Raw genomic sequence first — 17,535 nt, 5'->3', positions numbered from 1 at the left:
TAGGTCTGCCTATGGTTATTTACCACTTTGTTTCCCTTTGTTGGATGACAAGAAGGGGCAAGAAGCATATTATAATCTTAATTATATACAGTGGTATTCCTAATACAAGTCTTTGGATAACATATGTATGATAATTACATACAAAAAGCTTAGCAAAAGGGTATTTACTGTGTCGCTGGGTCTAAGGCAGCAGTGCCCCCCCAAGTGCATTCCTCTCCTGAATAACCAACTATTCTAAATTTTATCTTTTGGTTCCATGCCCATGGGCTCTTATTCAGAGAATATGTTACCTTTTAAGTTTTGGTTCATCTCTTAAATTGTCCAAGCTCAGTTTTCATCTTTTATAAAAATAATCCAATACAGTTAATTTTCATTACCCACTAGATATTCACTCAAGCCCTTTCCCAAAGCACAGAAAAGTATCTTTTAAGCATGCCATCTTGTACTATAAAGACCAGGTCTATATTGGATATGATATATTAAACAATGAATCGGATTATTTCCAGTGCCTTAGTAACCTCCTAGTCATAGGTAAAATAATGCATTAACTCCCTCAGGCTACCAGGGAATCTGTTAGTGCACCACAGCTCTATGGTCAGAATGACTAAGGCACTGTGAAGAAGACAGTTCATTAATGTTCGTAGCTTGTCATCATCCAGCTGTAGCTCCTTAATACCTTACTACAGAATGACTTTTGGATTTGAAATTGGAATAGAATCAATAGAATCAGTAATCCAAAATGGAGCTTCCTCATTTCCACTGAGCTCCTCTAAAGTGCATGGACATTACTTTCTTGCCCTTATTTGGTGCACTTTTTACAGTGAATAGTTTCCCATCTTATTAAAGCAATAAGATATTTTGTTAAGTTATAAGCAGTGCTAGATGATGATTCCATTTCCTTGGTGCTGAAGCTGCTCATATGTTCTTGCCTTATGAATCATAGTGTATTCAAGGCATGCAATAATTATCCCCTTCCAGGGAGCATCCTGTACACCCTAGAGGCCACTATCCAAAATATTTAATTTTTCCACAAAGGGATAGAGGGAGCAAAGAAAATAAAAGAATCATGTTATTATAAAAAATCCTTCACCTTAAAACATGGTCCTATATCTGTAATATGCTTTTAATGTACACCTTTGAATATATATTCATTATACCATTGACTATGATTTAATATTTTAAACAATGTCTTGTGCAAACATGAGGAAGTTTGTTAGTCAAATTTTATACCAAGCTTAATATACTTAGAACCTGGAGCTTCTGGTGGTTTCACATGAGATTTTTAGAAAATAGAGAATTACATTAAGTTTTAGTAGGCCAGTCCCCACACTAGATTATTGCAACAAGCACATATCTAAGCAATTTGCATAGATCACATTTAAAAGAACTGCTTCTTAAGGCTCAGTTGACAGTCCCAGGAGTTTGGGATGCTAACAACAGGGCATTTTGGTTTTCACTATATGAAACAAAGGCAATCTGGAAATAGCTAAATTTACTTTAAGGATTTTATTCAACGATGTCCCATCAAACTAATTGCTTCAAACCCCTATAGCTACAGCTCAACTTCTGCATTTGCTATTCAGTATTAATAAGGTGGCATGCTTGATTCTTGTTGTTTTAAAAATGAGAAAATTAGAGAGAGAATGCCATTATGTCAACTGTATGGGACTCTGAAACTTAAAGATGTAGATGGATATAATCTTTAGAATTTATATATGCCCATAGACATGTATTTATATATGCATACATTTTGTACAAATTTACAATGGACTTTTTTGTATTCTCTTTTCTGTCATTACAAGAATGAGATGGAAACCAAATAGTTGTTCCATCCTCTTATCCAGAGAGGATACTGAGAAGTCAGGTATATGCATGCACTTATTTTTCTGGGGTCAAATCTGAATGACTTTCTCTTTATTTAATGAAAGAGGAGAGTCCTGGTTGGCTCAGGAAATTGGTAATTAGATAAGCTTCCTTTCCTATGTTAGTGACTCAAATGTAGCAATGATAATGAAGTTATGACCATATCAGTGTGGTCCAACTATCTAGATGGAATGCAAAAATACCCAGAAGAGGCTTATGCCATCTAGACCACAAACCTAGATTGTGGTTTGATTTTTTATTTTCAACCTAAATATTGTGTGAGATAAAACTTACATCTACATAACTAAAGGTAAAGTAAAATATGACCATTATGTGTTTAGTTTGATAAGTAGTTTTTGAAAAATATGAACAAAGTAGCTTTAAAAAAATCTTTGACATCTGACTTTTCCATCATTTCTATCTGTATCAACTGAATTAATTAGATAATGGTTAACGGTTTATTTTCCCAATGTGCAGACATATGCTTTAAGTGCTTTTCTATGGATGCCAGCTGAACAATTGCTAGCTGATATTATGTGGAAGTTATGAGCTTTATAAATTAGAACCAGAGACTGTAACCTAATCTGGTCAGCCTCCTCAAGTGCATTTCCATGTGAATCTGGGCTTTGAATTTGAATCCGAAAAGCCACTTATTCTTTTTTGGAACTAGTGATTGTGGCTCACAGATGTTTCAGTCTATATAAAAATGAATTGTTCTAATAATAGGAGGGTATTTAGTCACTAAACTGAATGTAAATCTGATTCTAATTTGTTTTTTATTTATTTGGTAACATCTGAGAAACAGCTTTTATGGCTTGACATCAGCACTTATTAATGTCACCAACCTAATAATACAATTGGTGCCATGTAGGAATGCTTAGCTGAGAATAAGAATTTAATTAACTTTAATTGGGGACAATGATTTATCAAGGTGGTCTTACCTGTTTGAGGCAAGGATTTTTCCCTGAGACTTGGGATTACAGCGAGTTGTTTCTATAGAGAGATTAACAATAATACTATTGATAGCAACAGCAGAAAAACTGATTTTTGAACTTCAGCATATCCAACAAGTAAAATAAAACAGATAAAGAATTCATGAAAAATTTGTTTTGCTTTTCTATCAATAAAAGAATTTTCTTCTTTTGAACACTATTTTTATTGATTTATTTTATATTACATCAGGATTACAAAATTATTCTATTATCCTAAGATGTAATTTTCTAAAGGAAATTGTCATTTAAAAAATGGTGTGGAGCCAGGAGTGGTGATGCACACCTGTAATCCCAGTACTTGGGAGGCTGAGAAAGGAGGATCATAGGTTAGAGAATGCCTCAGCAATTAGTGAGACTCTAATCAACCTAGCGAGACTGTTTCAAATAAAAAATAAAATGAGGGTGTGTATAAAATGCCCCTAGGTTCAATCCCCAGTACCACACATAAAAAGAAAAAATGGTGTAACTCATCTTCTCTCCCTCACCAACCAACTGTATCTCAGAAATCAGATCTGTATAAATGTTAGTATCACTCAACAAACAGTTCAGTTTGATAATTTAGTAGTTGTTTAGGCAGCTGCTCTTGCTCATGAGATCATCTACTTAGGTTCTCAAATTTTCTCTTTCTGTGCCTGAATCTCTCTAATATAACCAGGTATGTCAGATAGGGATTATGATTTTGTTTATTTATGGAAGAAGGAAGTCTGAGCTTCATACACATTCTGATGGCTTGTAGCTGAACCCTGCTGAGAAGCAGTTGGTCAGAGCTGCTCCACAGTGATATTCTCCCATCTAGCTGACATTTGCTACTGCTATCTCAGACCTCGGATCTTTGTTCCCAATTTCAGAGTCATCATCTATAGGAATCTTGACCCTGCCATTCCTAGGTCTGCCAGTCCTTCCACATGTTTCCCTTCTTGGAGATACAGGGATGTCTGTGTGGTACTTTATTCTATCACACACCTTTGAAAGGTGTAGGTTCTAATTTAGGAATATGGACTGATTCACCACCACTAACACTTCAGCTCCACTAATTTTGTACCATGCAGAAAGATTTCTTCTTAAGTCATGTAGCCTGACACTGATGTATTTAGTGTGTTTGTGGGGGGGATATCATTTATCTACAAAGCTATTTATGTTTATTATACACCATTACCCTCTTTTTGGCTCCTGTGTGTAGAGAAGAAGAGAATGAAAATCTTCATGGTTACTGGACTCATCTTTTTTTCTATCTCACCTTTTCTCAAAATTATTCCATATGGAAAGAAGCAGGTATTTCTTTTACTGCTCCTTTTCTTTACCTAAGACTCCTCTTGCCATGGTTGTCATTCCACTTCTGTGATGGACTCATTCTCCTTCTTCCTGACATCTTCCTTGTGATGAACTTTTTATGGCAGTTGGACAGGGTGCAGGAAGCAGAAAAATAAGCTTATTGATAAGGTGCTGTAAATCGGGACATATTTGAACTACAGACCACCATATACTCATTATTAGGGTCTTCACTCTTTTTCAAGAGCTTGATAATTATCTTGTACTTATTGCCCTACTCACTTTCACCTGGTTGCTCTAAATTTGACTAGAAAACCTGGATACTGATTAAATAGTTTACCTTAAATCAATATTTGGTCTCTAAGAAAGGACAGCCTCTTCCCAATACTGGCTTATTGCTTCATCCTTAGGGCTGCAGGTCATGCATAGGAAATGCTTCTCACAAGCTGAGATAATCTTCAATATCTAGTAGATATTTAAGGCTGCAATGGGGAATGAGTAGCTACCTCTACCTAAATACAGTAGCAAGTATGAATTAATGATATAGCTCCATCTCTATAATGGTTTTCTCTACTGACAGGAGGTATATATTCTTTTACCTTAGCTGTTTGGCTCAAGGATGGATTATTAGATTAGATAGCTCTCATGAGACTAGTATGGATCTATTTCCTGGGTCCTTGGATCTCCTTGGATGGACTTAACCTATAAAATATTAGCTTTCTTGTTGAATCCAATATAATCTTCTAAATATGGTATTCCCTTTCTGGTTGAAGTCCAATATATTCTAAATATATCATCTTCAAACATGTCACAGTCCTGAAATGATGCTGATAGTATTGTTTTCCTCTCTGAAAAAGTGGCTTTACTTTTTAGAACAGTTCAAGAAGAGGCTGAGGTGAACTTAATCCCCCTTTTCTGTTTTATGCTAACCATCCTTTATCTGCAGTTGAGAGATCCTCTATCTTTTTGAGTCATGACCTTGACTCAAGATTTATCATTTTACTTTGGAGTTTGTAATCACTATATGGCATATAAATTTTCTTCAAACAATATCTCTAAAATTTGAGGGTAGCCCTTACAAAGCTCACTGCACTGAGGTGTCAAAGATTCATAGAAGCAGCCAAATATTCACCCTTCACTTTCAGTTACACAAAAAATGTGGCTACTCTATTTTTTTCCAAAAATTTATCTTCTCTTTCTTACAGGGACTCATTTACTGGGTAGCCATTTTAAGAAAATTCATCAACATCCCAAATTTCCCCTTTCCTCTGCTCTTTCCAAGATCATGTCCGAGTATGATTTATATTATTTCTTTGTGGCAGAGGAAGAAAGTCCCTCAGACTTATGCAGTGTTGAAGGGATCCTTGCTGTGTTATGCTGGAGAATGGCCAATTTGCTCTGCCTCCTGATCTGGTGACTATCATGATACAAGAAGACTCTTCTAGTACCCACTATTGCAGCATGGATATTTTGACATAGTCTTAAAATCTCAGCCACCAGTGTCTTCTTTGTTCCAGATACAGTGTTGCTATTTTATGATGTTCTAAGCATCCATGGGCCCCCTTAATTGGAACAGATGGGGATTTCTGAGCCCCAAAATACATTCTATTCAGATAGTGGGTGACAGAAAGCCTTCTAGTTGCTACATTTCCACCACTTTCCTTTTAGAAATAGGAAAGTATAGTAGCTCTTCCTAGTAAAGGTTCTCCTGAGTAGAACTAGGAAGATTCACAAGATGGTAACTTCCAGTTGCATGGAAAGAATTCAGTGATGTCAAAAGGTTATCACTTTCTTCTTTTACTTGCCAGCATGTGAAGTCCCAACTAAGTGCTTAGCTAAGTTACCTAAGTTTAGTTACTAAACAAGAGCTTAGCTCCAGTGGTATATGTCATGGCCTTGTCAATCATCCCTGAGAAAGACTGCAAGTGTCAGCAATATTTTGCGTTTTTACTCTGTCTTGTCTAAGGATGGCAGGAGGAAGTGATGGTCACTAAGTTCCAAAGGGGAAGGAATAATCAAGAACAAAGGAGTGGTTGTAAGAATTCTCTAGCTCTTTTTTATGGAGTGGACCTCCTTCCTCCTGTTGCAGGATATTCAGTAGATAACTAGGAATGGTGATTATGCCAGACATGTAATATGACCATGCCAGAGCAGGATTATTTGCAGTGCTTTCACGAGTTACTTCTTTCTTAGACTCACGTGTAGTTTTATTCCTTTGTTCTAGTCATGCTTTCCTGTGACTGACAGTTGTGAATCAGCCTGCAATTCCCACCAGTTGACGACATTCTGATAAAGAATCCTGGAATGGCCACTGACTAGGTGTTATTGACTGGTTTTTAAAAAAAATCTAGGTGATGAGCTTTTCACTTCTACTACTTGAGAGTTCATCCAGACAGTAGTTATCTACTGAGAGCCAACTATATGCCATATCTCTTTTTTTGATTCCAGGCATGTGGTAATAAACAACTCAGGCAAATTGTCCTCCCCTTTTTCAGATTCAATTCTAGTGAAGAAAGGCAATCAACAAAACAACTAAGTAAGGTACAGAGCATGCTTTAGGTAGAAAAGTGCTATGGAGACAATAAATCAGAAAAAGGAGAGTATATCAGAAAAGAGTATTGAATTTGAAGTAGGGTGGCCAGAGAAGGCCTCACAGAGAAAATGACATATGAGCAAACACTTGAAAAAGCCATGCAGATACATGGACTAATTGACTAAAGATTGTTTGGCTAGAGAGATTTTTTAAAAACCTATTTTATGCAGTCCCCTTGTTTTATGAATGAGCAAATAGAAATTTTAGTAGGAAAAAAGCCAGAAACTTATGCTTTCTGAACTTTAAACTTGATACCAACTCTCTCCAAATGGTAACCCTGGGGAGTTTGTATTCTAATTAACCAATAAATTTCAACTCAGTTCAAAATTGATAATAAGTATAAGTAAAAAGTACTTTGGAGTACAAACAAGTTACTAAGTTGCGTGGAAGGTTAGAAAATGTTTTCTAGAGGAGTTAAGCTTTTAGTTGAGTTTTATTTTTATTTTTAAATTTTTTTAAATTTTTATTTTTTATATTTTATTTTTGGGTGGTACTGGGGATGGAACCCTTTTCCGGGCTACACTCCTAGACCTATTATTTTATTTTATTTTATTTGGAAACAGGGTCACTTTAGGCCAGCGAGGCTGGTTTCTAACCTGCATGATCCTCCTGTCTCCACCTCCCAAGCGCAGAGATTACAAGTATGCGCCACCATGCCTGGCCTAGTTGAGTTTTAAAATATGAGTAAGAGTTCACCAAAAAATGAAAAGCCTTTTTAGGTGTAAGAAAAAAAACCAGAAAGATACATACATAAACACATACATACATGCACATGAATATGGGGAAACTATATAAGGGATATATATATATATATATATATATATATATATATATATATATATATATATGGGAAGATATATATGTTATGATGTTTAGACTGAAAATGACATAATTCTTAAAAGCAGAAATCATCAAGGTCATTAAGGGTTCTGCAACAGGCAGCACTTGAAGCTAGGTATTTTCTGTTGTCAGCAGTGAGTCAGTAAGATTTTGCAAATGAAGAAGAGTTAAAGATTTGAGTGTAGTAAAGATTATCCTTGGAACCAGGCATGGTGGTTCATGCCTATAATCCCATACTTGAGAGCCTGAGACAGGAGGATCAAAGGTTCAAAGTCAGCCTGAGCAACTTGGTGAGGCCTTCAATAATTTAGCAAGACTCTGTTACAAACAAACAAACAATCTAGATCTAGGCTTGAAGATAGAATGTCCCTGAGTCAAATCACCAGTGCAAAAGAAAAAAAAAGATTACCTTCAGAAACTAGGCATAGTAGTATATGCCTATAATCCCAGAGACGCTGTCTAACGCAGCAGAATTGCAAGTTTGAGGACAGCTTAGCAAGGCCCTACCCCAAAATAAAAATAAAATGTTCTAGGGATGTAGCTCAGTAGTAGAGCATCCATTTCCAGTACCACACAAATAATGATGATGATGATGATGATAATAATAATAATAATAATAATAGTAGTAGTAGTAGTAGTAGTAGAAGTAGTAATAGTAATGATAATAAAATCTCATTGAAATGATCTTTGTAGAGTAGATGCAAATGTGATGGAGAAACCAGATAATAAACAACTGCGATAATGCTGTGACAAATGATGATTTCAACCAATGGGAATAGAGAATAATAAAGAGCATGTTAGGTGATGGAATTGATGGATATGGTGATTAATAGGTAGATATATAATTTGAGAGAAAAAAGAAAGAGGTAAAAGGCAGATTATGCTTTCTACTCTATAGATCATGGCAATATTGGTTGCATGTTGCTTAGTTGCCGTGACTTGGGGACAAAGTTATCATTAATAAAAGAAAGTCTTAATGGAGAGCCTTGGCTTCATGGGAAGTCTATGAAGAATCTGTCCCAGGCTTTGCTTACAGTGTAGTGAAGACTAGCTCTATAGAGCAGCTTGCAATTTGCTGTGTGAGCTTCAAGAAACAGCACTGTTACCATCATGTAATTCCTGGATGACTGTCTGTCAAATTGGAGGACTTCTCCATATGTCTGCAATCGTGTGTGTGTTCTTACATAAGATTCAAGACCATTTGTTTTGATTCTAAGGCGTGCCTGCAGAGAATTGTAATGTTAGATGGGAGCCAATTGTAAGCCCCACTTGAAATAGAGAAGTGATCAGATTGGATGCTATTGACAGGGACAAGGATTCAAATACTGCTAAAAAGGGAGCCAAAGGTACTGACAAACTTGAAAAGCCAACAAGATTATAATATGAGCAAACAACCTGAGTTCTAATATTGGCTTTGACACTCAGTAGCCAGGAAACCTTGGAAAAGTTAACTTTTCCATAGTTTAGTTGTACGAAGGTTTGTTGAGTGGATTAAATGAGAAAATGCGGGTATATAAATAACAATAGTGGCATTAATTTTATAGTAGTTTCTGTTCTTGCTTCTTTCTGGGGATTGTGTTGGGAGGAGGAGAGGGCATGGTTTTCTGGTAGATGATTAGTAGAAAGCTCATGTGCTTGTGCTCTGAAGTTGCATTGCCTGAAGTTGCATTTCAGTCTCTAGTAAAGCAACTTGCCCTTAGTAGTTATGCAAAACAAGTGTTGCATAAACGAGTGAATGAGTAAATTGAATTCTATGGATACATGTGTGATGGAGTACATTGGTAGAAGTATAAGAGTGGTCTGGCCAGAATCACACTGGCAACACAAAATTTAAAAAAAAAGATACAGAATGTTTATAACAGTCAACAGTTTCACTTGATTTCTGAAGAGCAAGAAGAATTTCATCATTTGAATCTTTGACATTTTTCAATGATCTTTATCTTCAAAGAAATGTTTTGAAAATATAATATTTCTCCTCCATACCTTATCCCTAACTCTGCTTGCCTGCAGAGTCCAGCAAAGTTGGCTTTTGTGTCCTGAGCCTTAGCACTTCTCATGGCTGGTGCAAGAGCAGTGGGCCAGTGGTAGGAACTGAAACCAAATGAATCTTTGTTAAAGGAGGGTCAGGTTGCTTGCTTTGGTCAGGTAAGTGATTGGTCATCTAACACTGCTTACTGACAATTAAATCTTCAGTACTAAGGAAGATGGTAGGAAGAAAGTAGGAACCCTCCTGTAAAAAAAGTTGTGTGTGTGTGTGTGTGTGTGTGTGTGTGTGTGTGTGTGCCCATGGATTGAATCCAAGGGCATTCTACCTCTGAGCTACACTCCCAGCTTTTTTTATTTTTTGTTTTGAAGCAAGGCCTTGCTGGGTTGCTGAGAATCTTGCTAAGTTGCTGAGGGTTATCTTGAACCTGCAATCCTCCTGTCTCAGCCTCAGCCTCACAAGTACTGAGATTACAGGCATACACAACCATGCACAGCTTCAGAGAGTTTATGACTCATTTAGGAAGATAATTCAGAATTAAATGGAAGAATTGAATTGAATTCAGAATTAAGTGGAAGCTCACCAAGTTCCTATCACTCTGAAATACATTATGATGTGAGACTACAATACGCCAATAAGTATAAAAAAAGAAAAATACATATACAGCTAAAAATAAGAATTAAATGATAATATACGGGAAACTAAGTTTAAATGATAATCTTGGATAAAAATAAGCCTAAGTTGAGTTAACACAAACCAATAATTGATGGTGTAAATGTCATCGTTACTCTCACATTTATGAAGGGAGCCATAGAACTCAACTAACCTGTAGACAGAGAAATCTGGTATTCAACATATGATTTGGAATTGAGGCAAAAAAGAAGCCTTAGGCTCTGTCCCTTCTGATTAGAAACCATGTCCCAGTTCCTCAGTGCTTATAAAAACTATGTACCCCAGGCAGAATTGCCATAACTCATTGTTCCCTTTTTTAATCCTCTCACCTACCTATAGTGTGCATATGTTCTCCACACTGCTCAGTTCCCACTCAGTTTGTATCCCCCTAAAGGCCTAAAGGCCTGGCTTCCTAAAGGCCTGCTTTCTATTTAAGACCTTGTCTCTCTCTCTAAAAATTCAACATGGAAGTATGTTTCTGTCAAGATAGCACCCACAGACTACTCTTCATCTTCTCAGGATCATTACTTGTTCATGGCATTGACTTTGTGTACTTGGTTACTAATCACCAATAATGACAAATAAGTTTTTTCATTCTCTAATTTTTGTGGCAAGAAGAATTGAACCCAGCAACATTCTACTTCTGAGCTAAATTCCCAGAACTATTTTATTTTGAAACAGAGTCTAAGTTTCTTAGAGCCTTGCTAAGTTGTTGAGGCCTTCCTCGAACCCATGACCCTCCTGTCTCAGCCTTGCAAGTACTAAGATTACAGGTATGCACCACCACACCCAGTCTACTAAGGTTTTAAGATAGCATTCTCACTTTCACAGAAGCCTATACACCTTGGATAGGAGGGGATATTTCAAGGTAGGGCTTTGGGTGTAGAAAAGTTGATCTTGGGACTTTTCTGATCCCCCAAGGGAGAGCCACGAACTCAAATCTGCCTTCAGTGGGCAAGACTCAGGACAGATCAATACTTAGAGGGACATTAGGTTTCTAAACAAATATGGCGTATCTACCTATCAAGTAATATAAAAAGCAAAACAATATTATAACATAAAAGGAAGTCTAACAAAGTTCTACTTTTTTCATGGTAACCATTTTAATGTCTTGTTAAAATAATAATTACTATTATTTTCATGCTCAGCCTTATAAAAAGTCTAGCTGATACCCAACAGATCTTAAGGAGTAACCTGGCAGTCAAGCATGACCATTCTGAGCCCTTTCCACTCATGTTTTAACTGAAGGGCTGGCTGTGGAAGGTTCATTCACCAACCCTCTACAGTTGCTGGGCTCAGGCCCTGAGGAAAGGGTGTTTCTGGCCACATGTCAGTATGGGGCTTACTGTACAGGAAGAAAAAGCTGAAGCCATAGGATCTCTGTAGCCCTCTTTGATACTGATGTCTATTATCTCACTCAGGTTTAGAGCCACCTTGGCTGGGTGGGACATAAGAGAATGCTGGTGTCACAACTAATTAGAGGCTTTGTGCCTCTCTCGTCCAGACCTCTCACATTGATGACCCTGGCTGCCACTGGAGCACTTCACCTGTGGGTTTGCAAAAAAGTCAACCCAGCCCTTGTTCCCTTTCCAGGAGGCTCACTATGTAAGACAAAGGTGGTGGGGGTGGGGTGTTGAGGAAGGGTTAAAATCTCCAGGATTATAAGATTGTTCCATTTGAACTCAAATGGAGCTTAATTTTTTTCTTTTTCCTTATAAAAGCATCAGCATCACTTCAAAACAGGCACATAAGATTTTAGAAACTATCTTATCTACACACAAAATGAGTGGCTTCATATTTTTTTAATTTAGTTAAGATATCTCAGTTAATATTCAATAAACTCTTAGGATTTATTTTTCCCATTTTATAGAAGAAGACCTGAGGTTCAGGGAAATAGGCAATTTCCCCAAGATCACTCAGCTAGTCAGTGGTCAAATCTGGATTTGAATTAAAGTTTGACTAACTCCAAAGTCTGCTCTTTGTTCTCTGTGCTCCTAGATCAAAATACCAATCCTGTCACTCTTTCTCATTCATTTCAAAATAATAATTTTCATGAGACTCTTTAAGCACCCTTTGAACAAAGAGAAAAAAGAAAACAAAAATATATGTAGCCTTTTAAAGTACTTCTCACAATGTAGTACCTGAATTTACATCAAGTGGGAGCAGTGAGTTTGAGGTGGGAGGTTGTCAGGCCTGTTTAGGTTAGCCAGGCCTGTCCCAAACCTGATCTGAATCTCTGGGAGAAGGTTTTAGGCATAAAACCTAATAAATTCTGCAAGTGATACTAATGCAAACTAAAGCCCCTGCTCTAGAGGGATACCTGATAAGGAAGAATGAGTATCTCAGGGAACATTTAATACCTGTACATTTCATCAAAGTGTGATAGGAAGCAGCTTATTTTCAGAGTTCTTAGGAGTACATTTCACTCTTTATTGTACTTGTGAAACAAAGCTGTCATTTCTCTTCTGTGCACTAACATGTAGTAATGGAAGTGAATGAAATGACTCAACTTTCTGAACCCTGCTCTTTGTTGTTGTTGTTGTTGTTGTTGTTGTTGTTATCATGAAGGAAACCAAACATTTTCATGGCCCTCAGCCCCTACTCTAAGAGTCAATAGATCTGACAGTATCTCTCCTCCCAAAGACAAGTAGATAGAAGTATGAAGATTGAATTGGCAAAGCAATAGCATCTAAAATAAACCTCAAAGCCACATCCACCAATCAAATTGCATAACATGGAACTGTGGTCCAGAGACAATACATTGCAATTCCAAATGCACTTAAATAAAATGCTACTGATATAGCTGTTGATATAAGAGCATAGCTGGTGAGCAATCAATTACTCCTTCAGGATTGAAGAATGCTATAAGCTGTATCAAAATACTGTTAACATTATTTTTTCTCAAGGAACCAGATATAAAGGAAAAGAAATAAGACTAAGGAAGATGGGTCATAGCAATCATATTTGAAATGAAGATTTGACCATGTTCATTTTATTAAAAAAAGATTGTAGATCAAATGATTGGAAATGTTTCAGTATTGCTTATTTAGTAGAATATTAGCCTGGTGACACAGACTCAAAGTCAGGGTGCAGTAACTTAGTGACTCTTTAAAAAAATTAAAAAGTTTTGGTGTCGCTTAGTGATAGATCACGATCCCTGGGTCCAATTCTCAGAACACACACACACACACACACACACACACACACACATACACACACACACACACACACATATATACTTCCTAACTGATGCTAGAAACATACATTACATCCATTATATCTATTATCTTCTCTATTTTTGCCAACTCCAAGGAGTGGAGACTTTCCTCATGCTGTTGAGGAAACCTGGAGTGAAGATGGTGGGCTCCTTGCCTGTAGCTACTTGGGGAATGGCAGGCCCATCTGGCCCTGGAGTTCTGTGGGGGGCTGCTACCTTGTGTCCCTAGATTAGGGTAGATTCACAATATCTCTGCACCTTCTCTGCTCTTCAGTTTCTAACATCTGCTGTTTGACCCACAGTGCAGTGTTTCCCTGTGGCTGGCTGCCACTGTGAATACTGACTGTGTTGATCTCTCTTGCCACTAATTCGAAAATAGTCTACAATAAGGGGCTCAGAATTCCTCCCAGCTCATTAGTTGTGTTGGCTCTTAGTTTCTGGTGGAGAAAACTCCCCAGGTACAGGTGACTCATTTTTAAGATGCTTTAGAGTTTGATGAAGAACAAAAGGTCTAACATAAATCCCCAAGCTTATTGGCTTACTGCCCACTTTTCAGGGAAAAAAAAGTCCAGCCACCCCCTGGGTGCTTCTACCCACTTCTCTCCTTATTTTTATTTCGTGTTTCCCAATTGTACTTGAGGCTACTACCCCCTGCTCTTTTCTTCCAGCATCCACTCCAAGGGCGCAGTGTCACTAACTCGGGGAATCTATGGCTCGTTAGACTACTTGAGTTAGAGCCCTGCTCCCATAACTCATTGTCTCTTCAGGCTCTTACTATGTAAAAGAGATGTGATGATAAAGGAGTAATGGGTTCATTTATGATTGGAAATCTGACCAGAACAAAGTGAATATTCAAAAATGTAGGGTTTTTTTTGTTAAGATTAGTTATTAGAAACTTTGAGGCCAACAAATGTTAATATATAGCATTACTCAAAAATCCACAGTAAACGAAACCAACAGTAACTCTCAGTGAGAAAACAAGGAATTGTCCAGTGGCCTAGAGCACAGACGCCAAAGCCAGATCCCTTCTCTTCACCTCTTGGCTCATCACTTGCCAGCTATACAACTTTGGGTGCTTGCTTAATGTTTCTATGACTCAAATTTCCCATCTGAAAAATGGTGCTGGCATGAGTACTTACTTATCTCAGAGATTAAAAACAACATTACTAAATGCCAATAAAATGTCTGTCAAGTAGTAAAAACTGCCCAAGAGTTGCTTAATAAGCAACAACTACAAGGACCAACCTAAAAAATAAATCCCTACCTTTTATTTTTGCAGGTCTAGAGAACCCAGGGGCATTTGACCTCCAAACTAAGCTACACCCCCTGCCCTATATTTTTTTTATTCTTTGTTTTGAAACAGAGTCTCACTAATTGCAGAGAGCCTAGCTAAGTAGCCGAGACTGTCCATGAACTGTGATCCTTCAATCTCAGCCTCCTGAATGCTGGGATTACAAGCGTGTACCACCACGCCCAGTTGTAATTATGTCGTTCCTTGAAAGTGTGGGCTTTCCAACCATCTTATCCATGTGTGGGGCCATTGTAGCTTTGTCAGGTGTGAAAGCCAGACTCATAGGCAAATTCTGGTTACATATTAAGTGCAACTTACAAACATTAGAGCTTAATGAACCTTAGACTTCAGGCCTCAGTGGTTTACTAGGTCATGCATAAAGATGAAATGATTTGCATTTCTGGATCAGTTCTCTGTCCATCAAGAAAACTCCACAGATTATACTATGAGAGATTCAGGTGTGCATGAACTTCCTTTGGCAGTATGCAAAACCTCCTCCTCATGCTTGCCTCTCAGGGAAATGCACAAGGAGAGCTGTAGCATATACAGCCACCCTCTGATAAACACCCAGAGTGTCTATGGCAACCCTACAGAGAGCATCCCCTGGCGATGCATTAAGCAAGTCTAGTGCTCTGTGGGCCTGGGCTTTGGAGTGCATACCTCTTCAGGACACAGGAAGGAGAATGGTGGGGTGCAAAGACTTTGGAATCAGTCAGGTCTGTGTTAAACCCCTGCTCCAATGACCACCAGCCATGGGACCTGGACCAATTTAATCAGACTGGATGAGCCTTTATTTTGTCAACCTGACAAGGGGAATAACATCTACCTAAAAAAAAATCACTTTCATTTTAGTAAAAGGATCCATACAGTGCCTCTAAAACATAGACTGTGGTTTCTCCCTCACCAACAATAGCTACTACCCTGTGTACTTGCTATTTTTGCTCCATTAGGTCCTATGAGGTAACTGCTAGCAATCCTTTCTTCTAATGATGATGAAACTTCCTGGTAATGTTAAATAACTTGCAGAATGTCTCAGGGCCTGCTGTAAGCATAGTTTATTTGAGTATAAACTCTAGCACTTTCCTCCATCTATGTTGCCATCCTTTCTATTCGGTTACAGTTTCTTTAGATCTTCAAAAGTGATCATATGAGCTGGGCATGGTAGCACACACTTGTAATCCTAGCATTTGGGAGACTGAGACTGGAGGATTGCATTTGAAGACAGCCTCAGCTACTTAGTGAGGCCCTTTGCAACTCAGTGAGACCCTGTTTCAAAATAAAGAATAAAAAAGTGGACCTGGGGGTGTAGCTCTGAGGTAGTATGCCCCTGGGTTCTATCTCCAGTACCCCCCCAAAAAGTGATCATATGTCATGGAGACCACCCACTTTTTTTTTTTAGTACTCATGATCGAACCCAGGTGCATTTTGCCTTTGAACTATGCCTTCAGCCCTTTTTATTTATTAATTTCAAACAAGGTTTTGCTCAAACTTTGAAGCTGGCACCAAACCTGTGATCCTCCTTCTTTAGCCTCCCATGTACTGGGATTACAGGTCTATGCCACTGCTCATGGTTAAGAAAACTCACTTGAAAAAACTATATACACACTACTTGATCATCCTCAAAACTTTCACAAAGGTCAGGGCAGCTAGGGTAGACAGATCAGTCGATCAGTCAGGCAAACTGACACAGTTTGATGCAGTTTATTTTTTAAAGCATCATGCATTTGGTGGCCCAGGCTTCAGTCTTATTTTGTGTTTCTGAAATAATGTGCTGCATAATAGGTAAGCTGAGTTTTTTTTAAATTTATAATCATTTTGGAAATACCACTGTACCCTTAGCTGAGAGCTCCATTAAAAACATAGGACAATATCATCAATGATTATTTCAGTCATTTTCTTCCTGAATGAGAGCCTCAAACGTTCTCCAATACCTCTATTAGTCTATTCTTGATTTATAATTGCTTCTTCTTTTATTAGTAAACTCAAAGAAGGATAATGAGCCTCCACATTTGGACCTAATGCATCTAGCCATTCAGTGAAACATTAACTTTACAGTTTTACAAGAATGGCTCATTCAAGTAGGAAATCCTCCTAAGTAATGGGTTTTATATTTTCTAAGGAAAGAGAAAAGCAAATAGCAACAGCCAACTATCCCCATAGAATGGGCAATGTTCCCTGGTGGGCTTCAGAATCAAAGACATTTTTCTTATACTTAAAACCAGAATTAAATGGTATGTACAGAACATATACTTACACATATTTAATTCTGTAAGATTTTTTTCATTTTGGATTTGAATTCCTTTGTGGAAAAAAGAGACTATTTTTAAAAGGATGGAGGATACTTATTCTCCCATTTTGGAGGCAGGTAGATACTATTGACATTTTATTTTATTTTATTTATTTTAATTTTTATTGCTGCATTATAGTCGTACATCTTAATGGGATAAAAGACTTGTGGAGACATACATGCACACATCAAAGATGGTAATCAGGTTAGAAAGTGATGATTCATATTTAGCAATATATGTACCATTTCAAACACTTGGCCATTTTATAGAGATAGTGTTTGAAATGGTAGATATATTGCTAAATATGAGTCATCACTTTCTAATCTGATAGCCCACTATCTTTGTTTTCATTAACTGGATGCAATTTACCAATCCAAGTGGAGTGTGAATTTCTCAGCAACTATCAGAAATCCTCTTTGAAATTGCCATAGACCAACTGTCCTTTACTTGTTCTGCTCCTTCTCACTTTGCCCTTTCTTGTGTGGACAGCATGATTCATGTGGTCTACATGCCAAGGCTCCTCCTC

The sequence above is a fragment of the Muscardinus avellanarius genome (genome assembly GCF_963383645.1).
Source record: "Muscardinus avellanarius genome assembly, chromosome: 1".
Lineage (NCBI taxonomy): Eukaryota > Metazoa > Chordata > Mammalia > Rodentia > Gliridae > Muscardinus > Muscardinus avellanarius.
The sequence above is the reverse complement of the archived record's forward strand: the minus strand, read 5'-3'. Positions refer to the sequence as shown.